At 38.6% G+C, this 24,389-nt stretch overlaps 1 pseudogene; it reads left to right on the plus strand.

The window, feature by feature from the left end:
• Positions 1-24,389, plus strand: part of LOC127412108 (leucine-rich melanocyte differentiation-associated protein-like) — a 508,385-nt pseudogene that overhangs the window by 435,373 nt on the left and 48,623 nt on the right.

Consider the following 24,389-nt stretch of genomic DNA (forward strand, 5'->3'; position numbering starts at 1 on the left):
GTCTGACCTATATACAGTAGATGGATTCAGAAATGTTGTAAATGTAAAATGTCTATTATTTTTTAATGACATAAAGTAACAGTTAGGTTATTTACAAGTATTTTTCACTAATAAACTCATTAAGAGCTCATTAATTAAAAATAGGAACATTCTGTTGACATAAATACACACAAAGAAGTTTGTTTTTCCTCTGATCTACGGATCATCAGAATAAAAAGTGTAACAAGAAAGACGAGGAAAGTTTCACACCAATAGATTTTTTTTCTTGATACAGACCCAGAGAGAAAACATATCAAAGAACATTTTACTACATGTCTTTTGCAAGCACAAAAAGCTGAAATGGTGTCAAGAGAAAACAAAACAGAAAGCTTGATTCTTCTAACAATTGCTTTAAGCTACAAAATCTCGTTGAATCCCTAGCCTCCCGTTACTGGCAAATTTTCACTCGCTCTCTCTCTCGCGCTCTTAAAGGGAAAGTTGGCCCTTCTTTAGGGCCTGATGGGTTGTAGGCTGATGCTTAGCAACAACATTCCTGCGCCTTAAGTAGCAGTAAAGCCCCTGGCTGAACTCTTTGAAGTGACTGTCAGGCCACATTTATTTCGTTTTAGCACTTTGTCTACTTGTCCAGATATATAAGGAGATAAAAGCACTGGTGTTTACACTGATCTTTGCCTCTCTTTCTCTCTCACTCTGTCTGTCTCACTCTATCTGTGTATATCTCTTTTGCAGTGCTGGTAATTAGATTGTAGACCTGATCAGGCATTGTAAGGATGAGATGTGTGGTGAGAATACGTGTAGATGCACTTCAGCAAGGAATATCTCCAGCTCTGGGGGTTCATACTAATGCAAAATTATGCAGTTAACTGCATCTTAGCCACCCATTCACCCCTTCCCACTCTCTGAAGTAAAGATTTGTGTGGAGTTGATAATCACAAATGGCTGGATTTTTTGTCATTTATTTGTGGGGGAGAAAAAAAAGGACATGCAAGGGGAACAGAGAGCATGAGTATGATGTATAATCCAGGAGACGAGTCATATTTCACTGTGACATTTTCAGCAAGGAGTCCTCCCTTTGAGTGGAGAGCCCCCGTTGGGCTGAGAGCTGCTGTGGCTTTCTCTGTTAATGCCATTATTAGAGACTTTCTTCTTTCCCCAGCTTGTAAATTTCTGCTGCATTATCATAAAGTGTAGTGATTACTCAGTGTATAAAGACAATAATGATGTGAGCAGGCAGCATATGCCCAGGGCCTGGAGAACGAGAGCTCGGCGTGCTGTGTCGAGACACGCATGCAAACCTGACACTGCAGCGCCCCCATCTGACCAGTTCAGGAAATATGGTGCACCATCACCCTGGTGTATACATCTGTGTGCTTGAGTGCATGGGTAGTTGTAGAGTGAAAGAAAGGAAGAAAGAAAGAAAGAAAGAAAGAAAAAGAAAAAGAAAGAATGAAAGCAAGAAAGAAGGAAAGAAAGAGGTCCAGCAGCTTCTATCACTCTGCAAAGACCTCCCAAATTTACCACACCATATTGTCCACATTTCTCCGCATCTGGACTGCAGGATTTCGGCCTTGGTGGATATTCATTTGGACAGTGGAATGAGTTGGAGTATTCCTCCTCCTGCTCATGGTAGCGCATCAGTGGCATAACTGCATCTGAAGATACTTTCATCTAGACTCTAGATTGCATGCAGTGTGCTGTCAGCCTCCCCAAACACAGCTTCTCTCTATCTCTCTCTCTCTCTCTCTCTCTCGCTCTCTCTCTCTCTCTCTCTCTCTCTCGCTCTCCCTGTCAACCCTCTGTTCAGAGCGCAAGACTCATCACGGATGTGAAACTCTCAATGAATACACCACTAGGCCGAGCAAGAATTCAATGTGAAGGTTGTAGAAAGGCGAAGGGAAGTTTACTTGGAATTGCTGTCCGGCGATGGAACCCAAGGACAATTGCGTTTCAGACCATACATGGAACGGCAATTTTTCACATGTGCAGTAATGGGTTTTAAGAGTTTTCATACGTTTCAGTGTGGACGATAAGCTTTTGTAAAATGCTTGAAAATGGCAGTTTCAAAAACGAAAACGGCGTTTTCATTATATTCAGATTAATGTGGACGTAGCCTTAGAACTTAGGTAGCATAACTAAAGCCACATTATCCACACTAATATTTTTATTTTTTTAAACGCGTTAATTTTGCTAAGTTTACACCTCTCATCTACACTAGAACAGCATTTTCCAACGCTGAAAATGGAACATTTTGAAAACGCTTTCCATTACCGCATACTTTGGAAAACGATAACAATAGAAAACTGAAAACTGAGTTTTAAAACAAAAAAGAAAAGTAGTGTGGATTTTAACTGAGATATGTGACATTTGGAACAGGCTTCGCATCAGGAGCATGCCTTTGATGCCTTAAAATACTGCCTCTGTAGGCAGCTATCTAGGTTTTGGGTCAGAGCAAATTGTGTTTATTTTACAAATTTTTCAACCTTTTTGTATTTTGCTCAAAATCATAATCCCTTTTCATCATTATAGGGGGACAGATCTAAGTAAACGTAAAAGTTGCCATTTATGTGATGGATAGTGATGCATATCTTTTAAAAGCAAATGCAAAACAAAGTGCTTTGTGAGTGTGAAAAAAGAGAAGCTTTTAACTGCCTGTGTGTGCTCAAAGCTTTCAGACTGAATGAATTCAAAGAGCCCGGGTTGGTGACCCCTTGGATTGTGATTATGTTTGTGTAAAATTTTAAGGATGCCGATCAAAGCAAGGCTCTTGTCTGCCTGCCCCTTTCCCCCAAGATAACAGCTGGCATTCAAACAGAGTTTTCCTTTAACTTTTTTTTTTTTTTTTTTGCAGGGATTCCCATTATGAGGTAGGACTCCTTTCTCATCTCGAGGATGCCTCATTGAATAAAGAGAAAGAGAGGAGTGAAGGGGAGTGGAGGAAGTGGGAGGGAGGGCTCTGATTAATCTTCTTCAAGGGTTGGGGGGTGTTTGATCAGCGGACTTGGCCCGGGAGGGGTGGGATGGTTAGGAAAGAGGGGGTATCTCTGATGTTGACAGCAGGCAACTTTTGCGCACGGCATGTGATTGACGTGCCTGGCCGCTGGGCCGGAGGGGGGTTGCTGTGTGTCCGGTGGGGCATAGCCAGCCCCTGTCTGTGGGTGGTGGTGTTAATAATGTGACAACTGGGAAGATTAATTGTAGACAAGCAGCGGGATTACGAGTGACTTTGTGACTGGGACAAGGCTGTTTGGTGGGGAAGGCCTCTGATCTGTCAGTTCCAGAGGAAATTAGTCAGGGTGGACTGAAGCTGACACTAAAAATGCTGCTTGAGGATATTAAAGCCAAATGGCCAGATGAGATTGAAATGGTAACAAGGAAACTGCTGACATACTCGGAAAACCCAGCTCACTGGATTTGTGTAATGACGGTGATAATTAGCACTAATAAAACAAAAAACACATAAATATCATGCCATCTTTCCTATTATAATCACGGTCTGCAATGATTGCAAAACAACAGCTGCCTTTTTAAATAATTTAAAATGTATTGTTCCAGCACTAAATTCTGATTGAATTAGCTGCGTTCGAAGCCATTGGCTGTGTCCGCCCCCATTGGTTGAGTCAATGTTGTTGTGTCCGGCTGGACGGGTCACTCAAAACAAACAGAGGAATTTTTATAGCTCCACAGAAACACAGTGTTTATAGTTTTCGAGATTATTAACCTACGAACTGCTTATATTATAATTGTCTCTGCACATTAAGCTGGGATAGGATAAATTGTTTTAGCAGCGAAAAAGTTTCACACTTCAGCTTTAAAGTTGCTTCACTGGCAAAGTTGCTATTTTACACGGTGGTAAAATATATATATATATTATTTTTATTATTTTTTTATTATCAAGAAATTTGACTATTTATTGAACATTAGTGTTTTTTTGTGTTTATTATTATTATTATTATTATTATTATTATTATTATTATTATCATATTGCTGTTGCTGACATTTTATAAAACTAATAAGCAACTCAAGACCATGCATTACAGTGATACTAGCTGGCATAGTTAAAGAAATATTTCACCCAAAAAAAATGTATATTAACAACTTGTGAGAACACGTTAGCCAATGTGAACAAGATTCTCTTATAGTGCTCATGAACATGCAAACAGACGTTAAGATTTTCAGTGAAAAATTACTTAAATTCCTCACCAAAACCTATTATATGCCTTATCGTATTCCATTGTAAGACTTGGAATATTACTTTTTTAAGCTTTAATGTGAGTCACTATTGCCATTGTATTGAAAAGACAGACTGGTACTGTATATTCATTAAAACATCTCATTTTGTGTCCCGCACAAACAAGTCATTTGGTTTTAGAATGACATGAGGGTGAGTTTTATGACAGAATTCATTTTTGGGTGAACTCTCCCTTTAACTATAGTAAAATCAATGTAATGCATGCCGTTGAGTTGCTTTTTCTTTTTTATAAGATGTCAGCAACATCAATATGATAAAAACACCAATGTTCAATACATTTTCAAATGTCTTGATACTGATAATCGGAATAAGCAATTCTTCCACTAGTTCATTGGAAAAATTACATAAATTGTGTGTTGTTTCTCAATAAAACCTTTTGCAGGCCTACTTTTGTAGTCCATTTATCCAGTATAGTCTATGCATTTCATAATACATTCAGAGCTAAGGTCAGTGTTTGCAACAAATGAAAGGAAAAAAATGAATAAATAAGGCTATCTCTAATGTTTATTTGTCATTTATGATTAAATGCTCTGTGAATTCCTGCCTGCAGAAGCACTGGGTATTTTTGCAAAGGCATCAGATATCAAGCCACCATGATGTACTGTGTTTTTGGTCCTTGAAAAATGACAAAGTAGGTAGGGAAAAAAATACTCATGACCTATCAGAAGCACACAGAGGATCTGTATTCTCCCCAGCTCTTCTCCTGTCTTTGCAGTGAATATATTTGTATTTTTAAGGGCAGCCTCCTGAGTTCAGTGAGTGAGAGATGAGTTTACTTAAACTCAGGTCTGGCCTTTGGAGAGCAGTAATGTCATGCCACCTGTTGGATTGTCAACACATAACAACGTGTGTGGGGTGCGAGGGAGTGTGTGAGTGAGTGAGTGGCAGGCTGACCCGAATGTGACCCGGGGGGCTCTTCATGGCTGAGTGGTGGCTGGGGCCCTTCCCCTGGTGGCCCCCTCTCTTAAACAGGCAGGGGATAGGTAATCAAAGCCAGGGTCCTCCCCTCCCTGCAAAATAATGAAACTTGCCCTCATCCTGCGCCCTGATAAAATTAGAATGGTGCTTCTAACATTTCCTTTCCCCTGAGCGCTGATAAAATTTATGACATTTGGACAATTCGTCATGGCAATTAAATCTCACTCACATTCTTTCTTTCTCTCTCACCCCTCCATGCCTTTTCCATTCCCTTTCCCTTTTGTGTCATCAATCTGGGAAAATTTTCTTGATTGCTTGTGACAAATGAGTTCTTTTCATTTAACTCAATTAGGATCATTGGGCAGAAATCAATAACCAACATTTCTCCTGTCTATGTTAGATAATGAATCATTGGAGAGGACGTTATAAATGTTCGCAGGTGTGTAAACTGAGTGCTGTGAATTTATGTTTGTGGGTAGTTGACGCAGTGTACATGGATTTTTATATTTATCAACATCAACATTTTAGTGTAAAATTTCTTTGAATTTCATATAAAGTGTATATGTCATGTAACTGACCTCCATTGCTTTTTGTTTTTCTAATCACCTTTTTGCCTTTACTTTTGTAAAGGCCCGGGCGTGTCTGCTGTGTGCATTTTCTATTTCAGTGCAGCAGTGACAGCAAAGACAAACTCCGCTGTGGTCGGCACCATGTTGTTTTGTCACATGACTCTGTGCGTCTAAAGTTGAACCCTTTACTGACAGCACAGAGTCTCCTGAACTGAGATCAGTCGGTTTAAAAAAAATGTAAATTATGCTTTGCGTATAGCGAAACTAAAATACAATGTCCACACATGTGTATGCGGTTACACAAGGTTAAATGGCCCTGTGTTGTGACAAATTAATAAAAAAAATGTAAAAAACAAAACATATATCCTATATATACAAATGAAGGCTCTTAATTAAAGCTGTGTAATTCTTTCAATGTTAAATTCTTTCTCGTATCTCAGCTTAATATGCAGAGTCATCTATAAGTAAGCCATTTATATGTGTAACATTGTGGCTCTGTAGCTCTTATAACAACAATGGCTCAAACAATGGTTGAGTTTGGGGCGGGACTACCTGTTTGTACCACCAATGGAAGATGGTTTTCTGAAATTCTGTTTGGTGATGCTAGTGGTTGACAAATTATACACTTCAGCTTTAATATGAAATTATAAAAGCTGCATGCATGATAATTAAGCAAAATTCTGTTTAAAATATTATTAGCTGGAAAGTAGCATGTCACACTGCAGGATGTCAACTTCACAAAAATATTTAATGTCAACTACCCATGTCCAAACTCTTTTATTCCAGGATGGCAGCAGTGATCCGAAGCATGAAACCACAAGCACCACGTACACCCCTCTACCGCAAGGATCCAGAGATGTCAGAAACCACAAAGGTGAGCGCTATTTAGACAAAAACGCAATATGCGTACATTTCCCCTGGCCAGTTTATGCTCACATGGATGGCAAGTATCTAAAACAAACACAGCCTCAATTGCTCTGCAGAATGGATTGTTTTGATGTGTCGGACTGTATGAGAGGAGCAGCTTTTATGCAGGACACATTTATCATGCTCTTTTGTCTGTGCAATGCAAAGTGCTGTTTTTATGTCATGGCCGTGGCGTGGTGGTTTCATGCGAGGTCAGCTGTGTGCCTCTCAGCCCCCCACCAAGGACAGATCTATTTCACAAAGGCTGACCTGCACCTCTCAAGTGATGAAAGCCCAGTGCTTTGTCAAAATCATGCTGCTTGAGAATAGTCCATTAAAAGGTGAACGGAGCTGACATATGAAATATTTTTTCTCCCTCTTAGATTTTGGTGAGCTGACAGTCTACATTTGTTATTTTTACGATACTGTACTGCAGCATTAGATAACATGAGCCCTCATCTTTGTCCTTTGCCTCATTTTATTCCTCTGCCTTTATCACACCATTTTTATTTATCTTGACTTATTGCCTATTCTATTTGCTTAATGCATCAGGTCCGACATTGTAACTCTTTACTAAAACTAACCTTTGGCTGTGCCATGAAAATGCTTTAATAGAATAGCCATGACACTAAAAGATGCAGTTCACCTCCAAGACACTGTCAGAGGAAGTCGAGCCATGTGTTTGGATTGGTGGTAATTCATGTGGCTTCTGTGGAAATGTAATGGGGCATAATTATCTTCTTTTTACACTTCCAGTCTAAAGTTTAGTCACACCTTCTCATTATTCATTATTACTATTTTCCAGATTTTAGAATAATAGTGAAGTCATCAAAACTATGAAATAGCACAAATGGAATGAGGTGAATAATGTAGAGACTAAAAAAATAAATAAAAAAAAATAAAAAAAAACTATCTTATATTTTAGCTTCACTCATTCTCTTAACAATATTAATCCTGTACTGATTTTTAACCTCCTGAGACATGAGCGTCACTGCAGTGTGCATTTTCCATTTCCCTTTTTGAATTGTTTCTAGTAGCACATGCTAAATAAGAAAAAAATAAAATAAATAATAAATAATAAAACAAATAAATAAATACTAATTTTCCTAATAATGCATGTCCATGTATGTGGACAGTTGAACTAAGTTGTGACATTTTAAATAATACAATAACCATGCTATAGAAAGTAAGATTTTTAATCAAATTGTTTGTTTTGTTTCCAGAAGTGTTGGTTATTCGTGTTTTTGAGACGTTACAGACATTACATCAGAAATTACCACAATTAATTCTGATTCAAAGTAATGGCCAGAATCATCCAATCACTGCCAACCATGCTAAAATAAAATTACCATTGTCCCATGGCTGTCAAACATGTTGAGTGGTTCAAACATCATCTACAGCCTGAAACTGAACTTTTGACCAGATTTTAGGAAGCGAATCCACTAAGCTGCATAGAGAGCTATAGGATGCTCCCTTGCTCCATAATTAGGGAATGTAGAGACACTACTCTTTACACAAAAAAAGTTTCAATGAAAAAACGTAATGAGGTTTCTTACCAGAAGCTCTTGTGTTGGCTCTGTGCCCGTAGAAGTGCTTCACGGAAATCGACGTCATGTTGTTGTGTCATGTGACTCGGTGCGCCAGAAGTTTAACCCTTTAATGACTGTCTAGAGTGTTGTGAAAAGAATTCAGTTGGTTTAAATTAATTTAAATATGTTGCATAAAGTGAAGCCAAAATACAACGTTCACGCATGTGGATGTGGGCTCGCACGAGGTTACACAGTATTGAATAAGTTCCCATATACAGTATGCTGTCCATTTGATGGCTGCTTTTCCTTCACTATCTTGTCTAAATCATCCATTATTAAGAAAGTCATACATTGCCACAGTTTATATTTGCCTACAAAACTATGGTCAAGCATATAAGCCTTTAGATGACAAGGTTTTTAAGATGATGAGAAAAATAGATTCAGTCAAAAATATCCAAACTTTTAACTGGTAGTGTATATTATAGATTTATAGTAGAATGACTGAAATTTGGACACACTCTCATAGCTAAAAGCCTATCCTCCCGTCACATTTGCTGTATATTATTTGCTGGCTTGCAGTGGCAGGCAGGATTAGCACTGTGTATGACAGCAGGCTGTCTGAAACAGAGACCCACTTTACCTTTTCTCAATATTTGTACAATTGATGTCACCTGTGCCAGGCCCCCAGAGCCAAGGTGCCATAGATAATTACAGTAGACAGTGGAAGGAAGAGGGGGACTGGCTAAATGCATGGCATTGGAGACCGGAGGTCTTGCTATGGGATATAAGGCCCTTGTCTGCTGTTTTTTGGTGAAAATTGGAAAGTGGACACACAGCGAGTAGACAGGATAGGCTTGGAGGAGAGTAATGGAAGAGGGTAAAACAGAAGCATGGTGGCTGTGTGGCAGGACCAGCATGTCAGTGAGAACCACAAGAGCCTGGAGACGGGGGAATAGTGGCCGCAGGAAGCAGTGCTGCTGTCACCTTCCACCAGCTTTAAACCGGCCTGTCGTCTGAGACTAGCCCAAAGTTTCTCTCAAGAACCAAATGTCCTGTTAAAAGAATAGTTCACTCAGAAATGAAAATTCTGCCATTATTTACTCACCCTCATATCTTTCCAAAATGGTATGATTTTTTTTCTCCTGTGGATCACAAAAGGAGATTACACTGACTACTCTTTTCCTTATTATGAAGATGATTGGGGACAAAAAAAAAAAAAAAAAAAACTATAGCGGTACACACGAAAAGTGCACTATATTCCAAGTCTTCTGAAGACATATGATAGCTTTGTGAGACGAACTCATATAAAAAATGGTGCTGTTGCACATTCTACATAAGATCTGATGTGAATGCCTTTTGGTACTGATATTGTTATTTTGGTATTGTTTGTTTTCAAGACTTGAAATGTTGCATAAATGTTGTATGGACCAATTTTATGATAATTTTATGGTGCTTTTTGTCATTTTGGAGCTTGGCAGACTTTGTTCCCTTTCACTTTCAATATATGGACGAGAGCGTCCAGGATTTTCTTCAATTTTTTTTTTTTTTTTTGTGTGTATGTGTGTGTGTGTGTTTCAGGGAAGAAGGAAAGTCATAAGAGAGTGATGACCAGAAAAAAACAGCATTGGTCACTGCTGAGTGTCTGTCTGTTCACAGGCAAAAATAAATGCAAAATCAAGTGGAGCTACCACGCTCACCGCTGTCACTGCTGTCACATTCTGGGTAGATATATGTGGCAGACTCTGCCTTCCCTACCAAGGAGGATGTGAGAACCAGAGAGAACAATCAACAAAACTTTAATTTGACATAAAACGCTGAACTGAAACATACCGACATACACAGGCACGTGTGTCTCTCTCTCTCTCACTGGCATCCCCGGCTCCTCTTTATCCCTCTCCGGGCTGATTGAGCTGATTCAGTGCCAAGCACGCACCCTCACGGCCCGGCCACGCCCCTCTCCTCATAACACTCCTCCACTGCCCGATTCAGGATGGGAAAACCTCCGGCTTGACATATTCCCCTCCCTTCCTGGAGGGGAGGTGTTGCCCTTATGGCCGTTCTTCTGCCAGCAGATCTTCCCCGACTCTTTGGACTCTGGGAGAGAAGAGGGGAGGGAGAGGGGAGAGGGAAATAGTAGGGGGGAGAGACAGGGAAAGTGAAAAAAAAAAAACACTCCAGTCCCGAACCATGCCACCATTCAGTCCTCGGCCAGCTGGGCAGTGGTCCTCCACGACACCGGGTGATGGCACTGGATTTTGCCTCATGGCGGATTGCAGCGAGATCCTCCGCCTCCCGGCAGATGTCAGCAACTGACTGGCAGTGGCTCCTCCGCTTCCTGGCGGATGGTAGCAAGCTACCCTGCCCTCCTGGTGGACAGCAGCGGCTCCTTCGTCTCCTGGCGGATGGCAGTGTGCTCTTCCACCTTCGGGCAAACCGCTCCAGTACCACCGTATCATACCTCCTCTGTGTCACAACCCTCCCCCAGCGGCGAGGGCTTGTCTTCCTCCTATCCTGGGTTTCGGCACCACTGTGGCAGACTCTGCCTTCCCTACCAAGAAGGAAGTGAGAACCAGAGTGAACAATCAACAGAACTTTAATTTGATGTAAAATTCTGAACTGAAACATACCGACACACACACAGGCACGTGTCTCTCTCTCTCTTTCTCTCAGTGGCATCCCCGGCTCCTCTTTATCCCTCTCCCAGCTGATTGAGCTGATTCAGCATCAGGCGCACACCCTCACGGCCCGGCCACAACCTCCTCCTCGTCACAGTATATTAATAACAATCATTACAGTAGGTCACATAACTGCCCTGGAACTACAAAAATAATTGAAATGGAAAATATACAAAGCCCCATATATGTCTTTGGACACTTTCAGGGAGCGATCACCGCTTTTGAATTCCCATCATTCATCTTTACCATGGCGAGCTAACCAGAGGCCGTCGAGGGTGAAACCTTACTCTTCCATCAGCCACACCACTTTTAAATGCTCCTATTCTGGGACCTGCTCCAGCTAAGTTGACTGTATTTTAAATGGCACACAACTAAACCCTAGAGGCAGCCTGCCTTCAAAGAGAAAATCTTAACTGAAGACCCCCCAGGGACCATGCACTTTTTATTTGCCTGCAGTTTGCCATCATTACCTCATTGCTGATTTGTAGCCCCAAAACAGGACTGCATATGAAGTATAATTGGCTTTACAGTCGCGGTACAACAAATAAACAAACCTCTGGAACTGTTGAGAGGGCGCCATTAAAACAGTTAATGTTTTGCCCAAAATGTGAAAATGATGACAAATTTGCTGTCACAGCGGCTGGGAGAGGCCAGATGATGGAGCAGTGGGTGCTAAGCACTGACTTTTAGAACCCAGCAGGACAGAGGGAGATTTACACCTGCTGCTTGTCTCCCTACCCTCCATTAACTTACATCTGGATAGCGTGCATCACTCATTTACTAAAGTCTGGATCTGAACCACATTGTTTAGCTATAATGCCATGTTTAACACACAGCCCTAGACAGAGAAAGTTATGCCTACGATCCTGTGTAATTGAGATACGTTTGATTGGTGTTGGTGATGTGCTGCTTGTCTCGTTTTACAGCCCAGTGGATATGCAATAGCCCCAAGCTTTGCCGTTGGCAGAGATGCCTCTTAATTATGTCCTCTTGAGCAGTTGTTCCTCTTTTCCTCTTTGCCTTTGCTGTTAGCATGTGTTTTCATGTGTAAAAAATACATTAAACTAAATCCTACAAGCAAAACTTAAAGATATGCTCTTTCAGCCATCATACTCTCCTCTCACTGCTGAAAAAAATACATTCTGAATCAGACTTTGGCTGGTTTGTTGATCTAAGGTGGTCTCCCAGCTGGGTAACACTGATCTGGTTTCCTTGTTGTAATAAGGTTTTGGCCACTTGCTGCTCAGGGTGGGAGATCAGCTAGCTGACCAGCTAAACCAGCTGAACATCAGCTTGGCCATGAGAGACTAGCTAGACCAGTAATTTGCAACCGGATGTACAAATGTATAAATGTATTCCATATGAAAGGACTAAATATTCATTTGAACAAAAAAAATGGGATCTTGCCATGTTGAACACATAAAACAAAAATGAATGACTTAAAATATAAATACCAGGGATTAGTGCTGAGTAAAAATATAGTTTTTCGAAGTAATCGCAATCTTCATTTGAAAAATCTCGATATCCATTCTTAAGATAGATCTTTTGATATGCAAAGATCAGCACCGAGATCCACCGTGTGATGAGAGTAAAAGTTAGGTTTGACTTGTACCGTGTAATGTCTGTCCAAGGCAAAATCTACGCAATCCATTTGTCATTAATAATTTCTCTTTTAATACCCTTTCTGTTCTTTACAGTCAGTTGTTGATAAAAAAAAAAAAAAAAAAAAAAACAACAAAAACAAAAACAAAAACATTTAATTATAATAAAGAACACATGCCACTCTATTCTCATCAATATTCTCTTAACCAAAACAAAATGTGGAACTGCCTGTTTTCTTAAAGAGACGGTACTGTTTTAGCATTTGTACTACATATGTATACACACACAGTAGTAGATGAATGGATGGATGGATGGATGGATGGATAGATAGATTAGATAATCGCATGAATAAGTAGGTGTACAGGTAATAAATAAAGTAATAAAGTGCTTGTTAAGTGTATATATATATATATATATATATATATATATATATATATATATATATATATATATATACAGGGTTGGGGAGTAACGGAATACATGTAATGGGATTAATACTAAATATAAGTAACTGTATTCCACTAAAGTTACAATTTAAATCATTGATAATTAGAATACAGTTACATTCAAAAAGTATTTTGATTACTGAAGAGATTACTTTGCATTTTATTGTCATTTGTTTAATTGAATATTTAGTCCTTTCATATGGAATACATTTATACATGTAAATGATGCGATCCAAAGTGCATTTGAACAGCGGTGAAACACTTTCTTATGATGTGTTACATTCATACGAGCAGACAGAGAAGTACGTTTGAAGTAAGTTTGGAGCAGAAGAAATAGAAATAAACCTTGTGTAAATTGTCAGCTTTACGCTAAGCTAAAATGCTATTTCTAGCCATTTTACATGCACATGTTACCAGGCACAATCATATTTTTTTATCAAGAAAATTCACGTTGGGGTGCCTGGGTATCTCAGTGAGTAAATACGCTGATTACCACCCCTGGAGTCACAAATTCGAATCCAGGGTGCTGAGTGACTCCAGCCAGGTCTCCTAAGCAACCAAATTAGCCCGGTTGTTAGGGAGGGTAGAGTCACATGTGGTAACCTCCTCATGGTCACAATAATGTGGTTCACTCTCGGTGGGGCGTGTGGTGAGTTGTGCGTGGATGCCGTGGAAAATAGTGTGAAGCCTCCACACCCGCTATGTCTCCACGGTAATGCGCTCAACAAAATGCGTCAACCAGACGTGGAGGCAACTGAGAGTCGTCCTCCACCACCCAGATTGAAGCAGGTCACTACGCCACCATGAGGACTTAGAGCGCATTGGGAATTGGGCATTCCAAATTGGGGAGACCAAATGAACCAGCTAAAGATCAACTTTGAAAGACTAGGAGACCAGCTAGATCAGCTGAAGACCATCTCGGCCAGGCTGGGAGACCAAATAAACCAGCTGAAGACCATCTTGACCGCTAGGAGACCAGCTAGACCAGCTGAAGAGCAGCTTTGCCAGGCTGAAAAACAAGATGAAGACCAGACTGGACAGGCTGGGAGGCTAGCTAGAAAAGCTAAAGACCAACTTGAGTGACATGTTCTTCTAGGTACACGCATGAATACGCTGTTGTCAGCGCTCTCAGAGCGGTTCATATCAGAAGCTGCCAAAGGTTATCAAGTAGGACTTTGGGTTCAGGTTTGTAATTTATGAAAAAATATATAGGCTTTATTAACTTGTTTCATGTGTCTGCTCTGTTTTTAATTGTTTTCCTATGTAAACACGCTGGACGAATGTCCTTGACTGCTGCACCACATCTTGCTGTTTCTTCAATGTCTCATGCAGGACCGGCACATTTTTAGACACTGAAACCTGAAGTTCTTATTAACTTGACACAAAAACGCATGTCAAAACACCTGCCTTCTCTTTGATTCTCTGCACTGTGTCTAGACTGTTTTCAGCACAGGTCTCACAGAGATTTAACATTCTCAACAAGTTCAGGTTGCAGAGAGGTGACTGTTACAATGTTTAACAATATTTCAGATTGTTCTGCACCAAGCAAAGATTCAGCGCTTGATAAACGGCAATGTTTTTTTTTTCTTTCTGCTCCAGTGTGTTGAGGGGCCGCTGTGCCTTGCATGTTTACTGTTACAATACTGTTACGAATGTTGTCTACAATGCTTACAAAAAATACAGACTTTTGCAACATGGTGTACAATATACTGCAGCATCAGAATAAAAGCTCCAGGTGAAAGTAAATAAGACAGGAATATATTACTATTGTATACAACAAATCCTCAAAGTAATAATAGTAATACTGTATCATTTTATAATGACAAACTGGAAAACAATAAATAATTGTTGGGTTTTCATTTTAATAAATAACAACTGAATTCCAAAACTTTGCTGTGTGAAGTAATAGGTTTTGCACACCCTGTATATATATATATATATATATATATATATATTGTAAAAATATATGTTGGTAAATATCACTTATGGGATAACTGGAGCCCCCTCTCCAGCTGAAAACATTTTGTACCTGGCCCAAGAACTCCTTACTACAGCCCTGTTATTTCTTATTCAGTAGGACTATGATGTGTCTTCCAGAGAGTTCATGTCAGTATTTTTATGCAACTTTAGCATTTGGTATGGTAAACGTGCTTGTACGTGCTCGACAAGATTCTAAAGCCTGTTTCATGATGGTTCTACCAGTAATGTTTCTCCCTTGATGAGTGTTATTCTCAACCCAGCACTGGCCCAGACTGGCCCTATCAGGCATTACTCTGACATTATGATAGGGAGTTTGGAATCCTGACTTACTGGCTGTATTTTTAAAGACTAGTTATGACAGACTGCTTTGATGTATATATTCCTTTTTTTAGTCAGTACATTTTGCAAATGTATAGACTATCCATCAAAGAAATGGCATGTAATATAGACAAATTATATATTAACATAGATATAGTGTCTCTCTTCTAAGGCAGCATCTTAACAGAAATAGAACCTCATAAGCGCACAGGAGACTCAACTCACAATTGATTTCAGCAGAGTTTGGACTTATCATGTTGCAAAGCTAATAACATGAAAGTTTAATAAACATAAAAATACATTCACAAATATTGGCTAAAATAGTCCACTTTTTTATTTACATTGAGCTAATTTATAGATACCATTCTATTTAGAATTAATCCATGTATTTATATGTATATCCATATATTAATTATTTACAAGCACATATGTACATTTATAACCAACATTTATCTTGCTTTGTTCGCCATCTTGGACTTTGATGGAGATCGTCGGGAGTGCGCCTATGAATAAACATGCTGCTTATGTACTATAGGCAGCTCACCAGGTTTTGTAACGGAGCCAATAACTACTCTGAAAGTAGTTATTTCAACATTTCAAAATCATAAATTTGTTAACCACATAGTTACGCTTGTGCCTTAATAAGAAATAAAATAAAATAATACCCATTACTTCATTCCTGAAGAGAATGCTGCATGTTTATTCTGTTACATATTCCCTTGTCAAATGGCTGACACATGTTTTCGATTGGGCTATTTGGATGAGGGGCTGTCTTACAGATATTTGCCACATGACAATGTTATGATCCAAAGGCCTTTCCAGTTTGTGCACTGATGAGGTGTTTAGGAACTCTTTATAATGTGTTTGGGGTGTTTTGTGTTCTTTTAAAATCCCTGTATAAAACAACACACATTTAATTTCAGCTGCAGCTAAGTAATGAGCTCCTATGAAAAATGAATGGCCATCACGCAAGTTACATTGACTTTGAGATTTAAACCTTGACTGTCTTCAGATTGTGTGCCAAAACATAATAGATGGAAAGTTGTGTGTTTGAAAAAACAAACAAACTCAAAAACATAAAACATTTATATTACTTTTTTTTGCATCTGGCAGACTTTTATCCCAAGTAACTTACAATGCATTCAATATATACATTTTATCAATTTGTGTGTTCCCTGGGAATTGAACCCATGACTTTGGCAGTGCTAGCGCACTACCAGTTGAGCTACAAGAACAAAAAAGAGCACTTATGATATTTGTTTGTATTAGTCATTTGATGTAACTCCCATACATCTGCTTTGAATAACCCTGGTCTTCTTCAGCCTTGATTAATTATCTGTAATAGCTTTCAATCCATCTTTGGAAGACCACTGCTGTGAGTTGACTGTTTTAGGCCTGCAGTCTTGCATAGGAGCTGCCAGGGGATGTTATAGGCCTCTCTTTGCGAGGACAGCTTATGTTTCCTTTGTCAGAGAGAGATGATATGATTTCTCTCAAGAGGTCAGTGTGGGCCTCCCAGGACTGATTTGGCATGGGAGCATGATTATCCATTAGTCTGAAGATAGAGATTAATGGAGAAGGACAGAGGAAGAGCCAGAACGTTCCAGCCATTCTTCACCATCTATCACAGAAAGAAAGAAAGAAAGAAAGAAAGAAAAGAACAGAGAGATGGGATTGGATTCTTCCATGAGGCAGTCAGTGTCCTGTTTATCACCGAGCCTGGAACGCAACCCTCCCTTTCTTTGTCCTTAGAGCAAGGTAGATTAAAACACCAGGACATACTTAACTTCCCTGACAGGTTCAACTGCTGAACTCAGGCTTGGCATCTCTAACAGTTCAGAGGTGGCTTCTCTGTCCTCAGTGTCATAATTTCCATATGAGATGGCACTGCATTCGTTGAATAATTCTGTTTGTGTTGGATTTAAGGATGTGTCATCAGCATCATTGTTTTTTGTTTGTTTTTTTTTGTTTTTTTTGTCTTTCTTTCATTCTCTTTTCCCCTCATACTTTGATGTTTGATGTAGTGGAATGAGTCTCTGAAGGCACAACTGAGAAGTTGATGCTGAATGTAGAGAAGTTTTCAACATCACAGGCAGGATGGCATTGTGTTTATTTTGATATCACTTAACATATTTGTTTGTACTTAAGTGCAGTCATTGGTAGATAAAAGGGAAAGATAATTTCTTAGTTAATAAGGCATGCTAATATCAAATCATAGCTGTCCTCCTTCATGAGTTGAAATGGCCTCAATCCCACTCTAGTTTAATTCTCATGTGGCACACTCACAAACCACCCATAATCCATTCACTGACCGTCTGATTCATATTACACACAACACTGGAAAGCATTGATATATGATATGATATGATATGAAATTATATTAAATGAAATGATATGATATATTACGATATAAGATATAATATATGATATGATATTTTTATTATATATACTGTATATATATATATATATATATATATGATATGATATATTATGATATGCAATTATATGATATATTATATAATATTATATATTATGATATGATATGATACAATATGATATATGATACTATATGATATATATGATATGATTTTAAAATATTTCTTGATCCGGCAAGCTCTAATCTGATTGGCTGTATTTATGCAACTTCCAGGAGTGAGAGCACACAGGTTTTTTTTTTTTTTTTTTTAATTTAATCAGTCCACCTGGAAACCAAAAGCAATTTTCCACCCTCAGGACAAACCATTTTAAACCCAGTGAGTAACAGTTCCAGTAGCATTCCCACTTGAACATGGTTTGGTACGGTACGTTAACAAACCATTCCTGGCCCAGGTTTCTCTGTACAATTAGCTAGCTAACCTTTCTCAGGACAGAGAACAATTCTGGTAGAACCACCTGTAGTGATGTGGCAACTCATGATTGGTCACTTGCCCATTCAGTCCATTCTAATTCTGATTTCGCAGAAAACCATAACCTTCAACAAGCCCTGATCATTACAGAATGGCATGGTACCGCAACGAGAACCGTTCAGCCCGATGGTGGAAAATCACCTCAAGTCGTGTTTACAAGGTTTTAGAGAATTAATTTATCACTGAATTTGCTAAAGTTTGCTAGGGTACTGGCATCAAATCTTTGTAGAATTGTAGAATTTTTTTAAGCACTTTGTAGCAAGTTAATAAGACATCCACAGAGTTGTGTATTCCATATTGTTTTCTTAGTGTATCTGTGAAATAATCTGTATTTTTTTATGTTAACTTTTACTCACAAAGTCCACATATTCCAATATATTTCTATTTTCTGCTGTATAATCTGTTTCAGATAAACCCACGTTAAAATAAAACAAAAGTGTGATTGGTTGATTTACAAGTTGCTCAGACAGTCACTGCAGCAGAATAAGCTGCAATGTGGACCAGACTTTATGCCATTATTCAAAAGTGTGGCTATGCAAGATGTCTCCCACCCCATAGAGGGAGTAGTTACTTTAGCTACTTCACAATGATCTTTTATTTTTCTTAATAGCCTTGTCTAAGCAAAAAGTACCATGCTATTACCAAGGTTTAATTGAGTACAATGTAAATGTTATAATATATGGATATGGTAATCATTCATGATGGTATATATCATTACTATACTATAGAACCACCACAGACAGCCAGGATAAGTGTGTAACGATTATACCACCGGTGGCATTATGCAAGATTTGTTTGTTTGACTGGGTCAGACATTACAGCATTGGCTCATAAGTTTGGGGTAAGATTGCCTGTTTGGAGGACAGGGACACAATGGAGAACAGGGAAAGTGTTTGAATCAGTCATTGTTTCTGCAGTTCTGTTTGCTGCCACTAGTGGTACAGAAATTACACACTTTACCTTCAAGAACCTTGCTTTTAGGCACTATGGTGATAAAGAACAACCTCTGTAGCTGTCTTGTTCATTTCCTTCTGCAAATGAAAGCTGTGATCTTTGCAGCCCAAATAGTTTACCATTAGGCCACCACCAGCAGTTTATTCACTGCTAAAGCTGAAGATAGCTGTCATCCATTTAAAGTCTTTAATCAGTACAAAATTACAGGACCCATCATTAAGAAGCCCCTCCAGGATCATCTATTAATACACACACAAAAGGCACACTATTGAGCTTTAAGTGATACCTCTGAGAATGTGTCAGCATGATGGACAAGGACATGAATTGAAACATGCCTGCCCAGCCCACTCGCAATATATACTTGCAGACTTTGGGCATTGGTCTGCTTCCCAGTCATGCTGGACCATCTCAGGAGACTGACAGCAAATATATCACACAAATGGATACCCCATGCCTGTGTTTTAATCAGCTTTGAAAGTGATTGCTAATGCAGCCTAAGCATTATTCATATTTGTGCATGATTTGTGACTCGAGTTTGGGACATGCGAGATGCAGGATAGTATTTCCTGTGTGCTTTTAGATCTGCCAAGAGTTGAACGAGGGTTAGGTATGGCTTTCAGATTCTCGAACCTCAGGACTTTATCATTGTAATATATGAAGAGGCAGGCCAAATGGTTTGGATATGTTTACGGCAGGATCGATGCGGGTTCCTTGAATTTCCCTTCTCTTGCTTAGGTTGATCTGGATGGCTGTGTTCATGTCAGGGGGTTCCTCAAACCTCTCCAATGCTGCTGAGTCCTGGCAGATGTTGAGCAACTTGTCTTTCTGATGGAGAAACTGATCTGCGCACAATGAACACTGATTGTATTATAATGATTATGTGACGGGCCACTGGAAAAGTTTATGAAGATAAATGCTGCTTGCAGGAGGAGAAAAACACTCTGAAGAGCTATAATTCTGAAGCGTGGAAGATACACGCAGGAAGAATTTATTATTCATACTTAAGATAGGCCTTTTTTTGGCAACATTAGCTTTTGTTAATGTGATTCAATATACAATTTACGATTTACAAATGATAGCAATTCATTTGCTGACAGCTTCCATTATTCTTTTTTAATTATGGATCATCTGTTTTGGGCTTATTAATCATCATAACAGATGAAAACATGTTATGAGATGTGTCCATCCAAGCTTCTTTTCAAACCGCTTCATCAGGAGACTGAATGTTTAAAATATCGGAAATGTGGCTTTAGCATTTACAGTGTTATTAGCATAAGGAATAGGGATGGTCACGATGGTCAACTATTTGTCTAATAATCGACTAGTTTATAGTGAGACTGACTAGTTTTAGATTTTTTTTCTTTTTTGTTTTGACATTTTTAGTGGAGGTGGAAGTTTGCACTACAAAACTCTCTCAGAAGTTGCATTGTTAAATTCATCCCCTCTCAAACACTTTTGCTGTTGCGTTGAAAGTCGCACTGTTTTTTGAGCATATCGCGCCTTGATCATTGCATTTTAAGGTGGCAAGCAAAATATATGTGTTCGTCCCCTGTGTTCTGCGTCAGGGGAGTTTCGCATCCATCTGCATTGTTTTTAATAGTTTTTCTATGTAAACATGCAATAGATGGACGTCTTTGACCATTACGCTGCATCTCACTTGTTTTTTAGTGTCACATACAGGAGCGTCAAGTTTTTTTCTATACCGTAAGAAAAAGTTTTAAAAAATGCTATCATTTAAAAAATGGTGTTTTGAGACAACTGTGTTGTGTTCTGTTATTATGCGTTGTATTAGTCGACAAGTCAATTAGACAAGTTGATTGTGAAAATATATAGTTAATAAGCAATTTAAAACAATGACTCCCCTCCGATCCACACATATTGTTTGGATGAAATCATTCTGTTGGAAGGGAAAGAGCTCATCTGTCAGTTACAGTAAACTCCATTGGACTGTTGTCAAAACTGTGTCTGTGCTCACTGGTGAATTTATAGATTTGTTGTCAACTGGCTCTACCTCAGCACACCATCACGAAACACCCTACTCTGATGTCTGAACACGAGCCATTATGAGAGGATCAGTACAGCTCAAGTTAATGACCAAGCACATCATTTATTCCATCTGAATGCTGGGAAATGGACAGTTAACGTTCACTGCCATACAGCCTAAAAGAGGGTGGATCAGCTCTGTCAGAGATTCAAACTGCAAATTTATGAGAATTTGACATTCTACTATGGATGATGGCTCCCTCAAAAGAGGAGTAAGACTTTTGGCCAAATTTAACCAGGTACTTAAACTTAAAGGATTAGTTCTGGCAAATTTTATTTTTATTTTTATTTTTTTATTTTTTTTGTTTTTGTGAAACACTGCCTAACACCTCTTTTTTTAAATGTATTTATTTATTTATTTTATAGAGAAGATAGGAAGTCATATGGGTTTGGAATGACATGGGGGTGAGCATTTTTTGGGTAAACTATCCCTTTAAAGGGGTCATGACATACTCATGACATAAGTTTTTTTTGCACCAAAACAGTCATAATTTAGTAATATATGATCATTTTCCACTCTGTCTCTAGCCCTCTGTTTGAAACGCTCAGTTTTGGCACCTCGCTAAAACAACGGAAACGGCCACTGTTATGATTGGCTAATATTGTGCAGCCCCTCCAATACAGGCATATTTGAAACTCAATCGGAAGAGAATGAACCAGTTCAATTTTAGACAATTAATCAACGTATTCATCCACCGAATATTTGATACAAATGCCTATAAGTTCTATTAAGTTGTCACAGTTTTGGCCATAAACAGTAACAATTTTATATAGATTAAGAGTGATTATTTTAGAGCAAAGTAGTACAGATCGGCCCAAACCAGTGACCTTAATTTGAGAACATAAAAATCATCAAACAGCAACATGTGAATACAAACGATATTATATTGACTATTCTAAAACAAACTAAAATAGAAGGGAAATACTACACACTAAACTAACAAACTATCACACACACACACACAAAGTAAACAAAAGTAATGGGTAAACAGAGAAAATGTAAAGTCCTGAGCTGAATGGGAATAAGTGAGAAATGAGAGACCGCTACTTGAAACCATCAGTAAACCATTTATCTTAATAACTCTCTGCATGAATGCAGTAGGTAAACCTTAAGATAATGTATTAGTTCAGTGTATGTAAAAGTATGCTCACATTTTTCTTGCCATATTGGAGAGAGGGAGAGTCTCGGAGCTATTTTGGAGAATAAGATGGTCTCGCAGAGTCTGGATGAGCAGGATGAAGTCTGAGCAGATGAGCAGCAATCTTCTGATGAAAACTGACAACTGACTATTGGTTCCAAGTAGTGGGTTTTAATCCTAGGATTGACACTCCTTGAAAGGTGTCTTAGCCAATTGTGGTACTGCATTTTAGGTGGGAAACTGGTAATTCGTCTTTAGGACCATCCACATTTGGATATTAGGAGTTTGTACTCATTCTTGTAATGGCAGTACCATGCAGATTACTCATTACCATTCAGATCTTTTGTTGAATCAGTATGAGAAGATTAGCTCGGGAATTGTAATGTGTGGGCTTTGTTTTATTGAGCAGAAACTGAAAAGAGTGAGACCAATGTCCGTTGAGGCACAACAGTGCAATGACGTAAAGCAGACTTTGATGTTTTTTCGCTGTAGAGGCAGTCATTAATTAATGTGCCCCCTAGTGACAAAGGGAAGTTGCGGAAGTAGAGAATGAGGTGTTTTTGCAGCTTGGATTCTATGGTGGTGGGGGCGTGGTTGAGCGCCGGCTTGTGAATGGAGAGCTAGATCAGGAGATTAGAATGGTAAGAATCATCACCTAGCAATGATTGTCTCTAACAGCTGTTTGTCATTGCAGTGAGAGTTGGAGATGGATTTAAGAGGGAGCCGGATGCCAGCAAGGTAAGAGAGAGAGCCCCGGACACATACTCGCCGAGCCTGTGTGCATGAGTGTGTTGGAAAGCAAGTTTTTGTTTGAGTTGTGAAAATAAACATACCTTTTTGAGTTGAAGTTCACCATTTCCCGCTTCCTCCTTTCCATCCCAAGAACCTGATCTGTTACAGTTTCAATAAAATCTTTTATTGCATTGGGGATGAAGTGTTGAGTTCTGAAATTTACTGTATGTTTTCATAGTAGAAAGACCCCTTATACTGTATGTCAAAATATCAAGGAAAATTTGATTCCTCATGGCATGACCCCTTTAATGTCATGTTTTATCAAAGTCATTTGAGGTCAGGTAGTTTGAGCTGTGTCTTTAACTTCCTTAGCACTCAGATATTAGGTTCAGTCAAAATAGTTAAAACACAGTCCTAAAAATAAGCAAATAACTAGGTCAAACAAGGCTTTCCATCACATGCAACTTTTAATCTGTCAAAATGATTTGCCAATGAATTAGAACTAAAGAGAGCAGGTTTCCCCATCATATTAATATAAGTGGACGCGTTATGTTACTGTCATAATTTGATTAGGTGATCATTCCTGACATGTTGTGTTGCTGTAAGACTGTTGAGTTGACTGAGTCATAGAGGTCAGACACTGAAATGAATTCCAGATTGCTGTCATTTGAATGAGTATTTTCCTCATTTCCTTAGGAAATCATGCCTCTTCAATCATGCGGCTGGTTTAACCACTCAACTTCAGGTCACCTAGCCAACATAAGATGTCAATATCAAATTTTGCTGCTGTCGTATTCTGTCTGATGGATTCTCTGAGTCATTTGGTAGACTGTTTTAGCGAACAAATGGGATACACACAAAAGAGTTACCAACCACATTGTGTTCAAAGTGAAATTTTCACATCATGTTTCCAATTGTTACCATTAAAACTAATGAGATGCTCATAAATATCTTTTCATTTATATATTTCCCATTTCACTTGACTGAATTTTTTTTCTTGTTCTTAAAAACCTCTTGATCTAAAGGTTTATCTAAAGGCTTATACTCAAATGGTATTTATAAAATTTAGTTATGTAAACAAACATAAATTGTGCTTTAGGATGAATTTATTTTCAAAACTAAACATTTAATAAAAAAATAATTACATGGATTAGTTGAAGTTAAAATATAAGATAGTTTTGATTTATAAAAAACTTTTTGGTCACTACATAATGTTCATGAATTAATTCAAATAATTTATTCAAAAATGTGGAAAAAAGTATTAAAGGAATATTCAGGGTTCAATACAAGTTAAGCTCAATCGACAACATTTGTGACAATACTGATTACCACAGAAAATATTTTCGACTTGTTCCTCGTTTCTTTAAAAATTGTGGTTACAGTAAGCCACTTACAATGGAAATGAATGGGGTAGTACATAAAT

The sequence above is a fragment of the Myxocyprinus asiaticus genome, chromosome 21, assembly GCF_019703515.2.
Source record: "Myxocyprinus asiaticus isolate MX2 ecotype Aquarium Trade chromosome 21, UBuf_Myxa_2, whole genome shotgun sequence".
NCBI classification, from domain to species: domain Eukaryota; kingdom Metazoa; phylum Chordata; class Actinopteri; order Cypriniformes; family Catostomidae; genus Myxocyprinus; species Myxocyprinus asiaticus.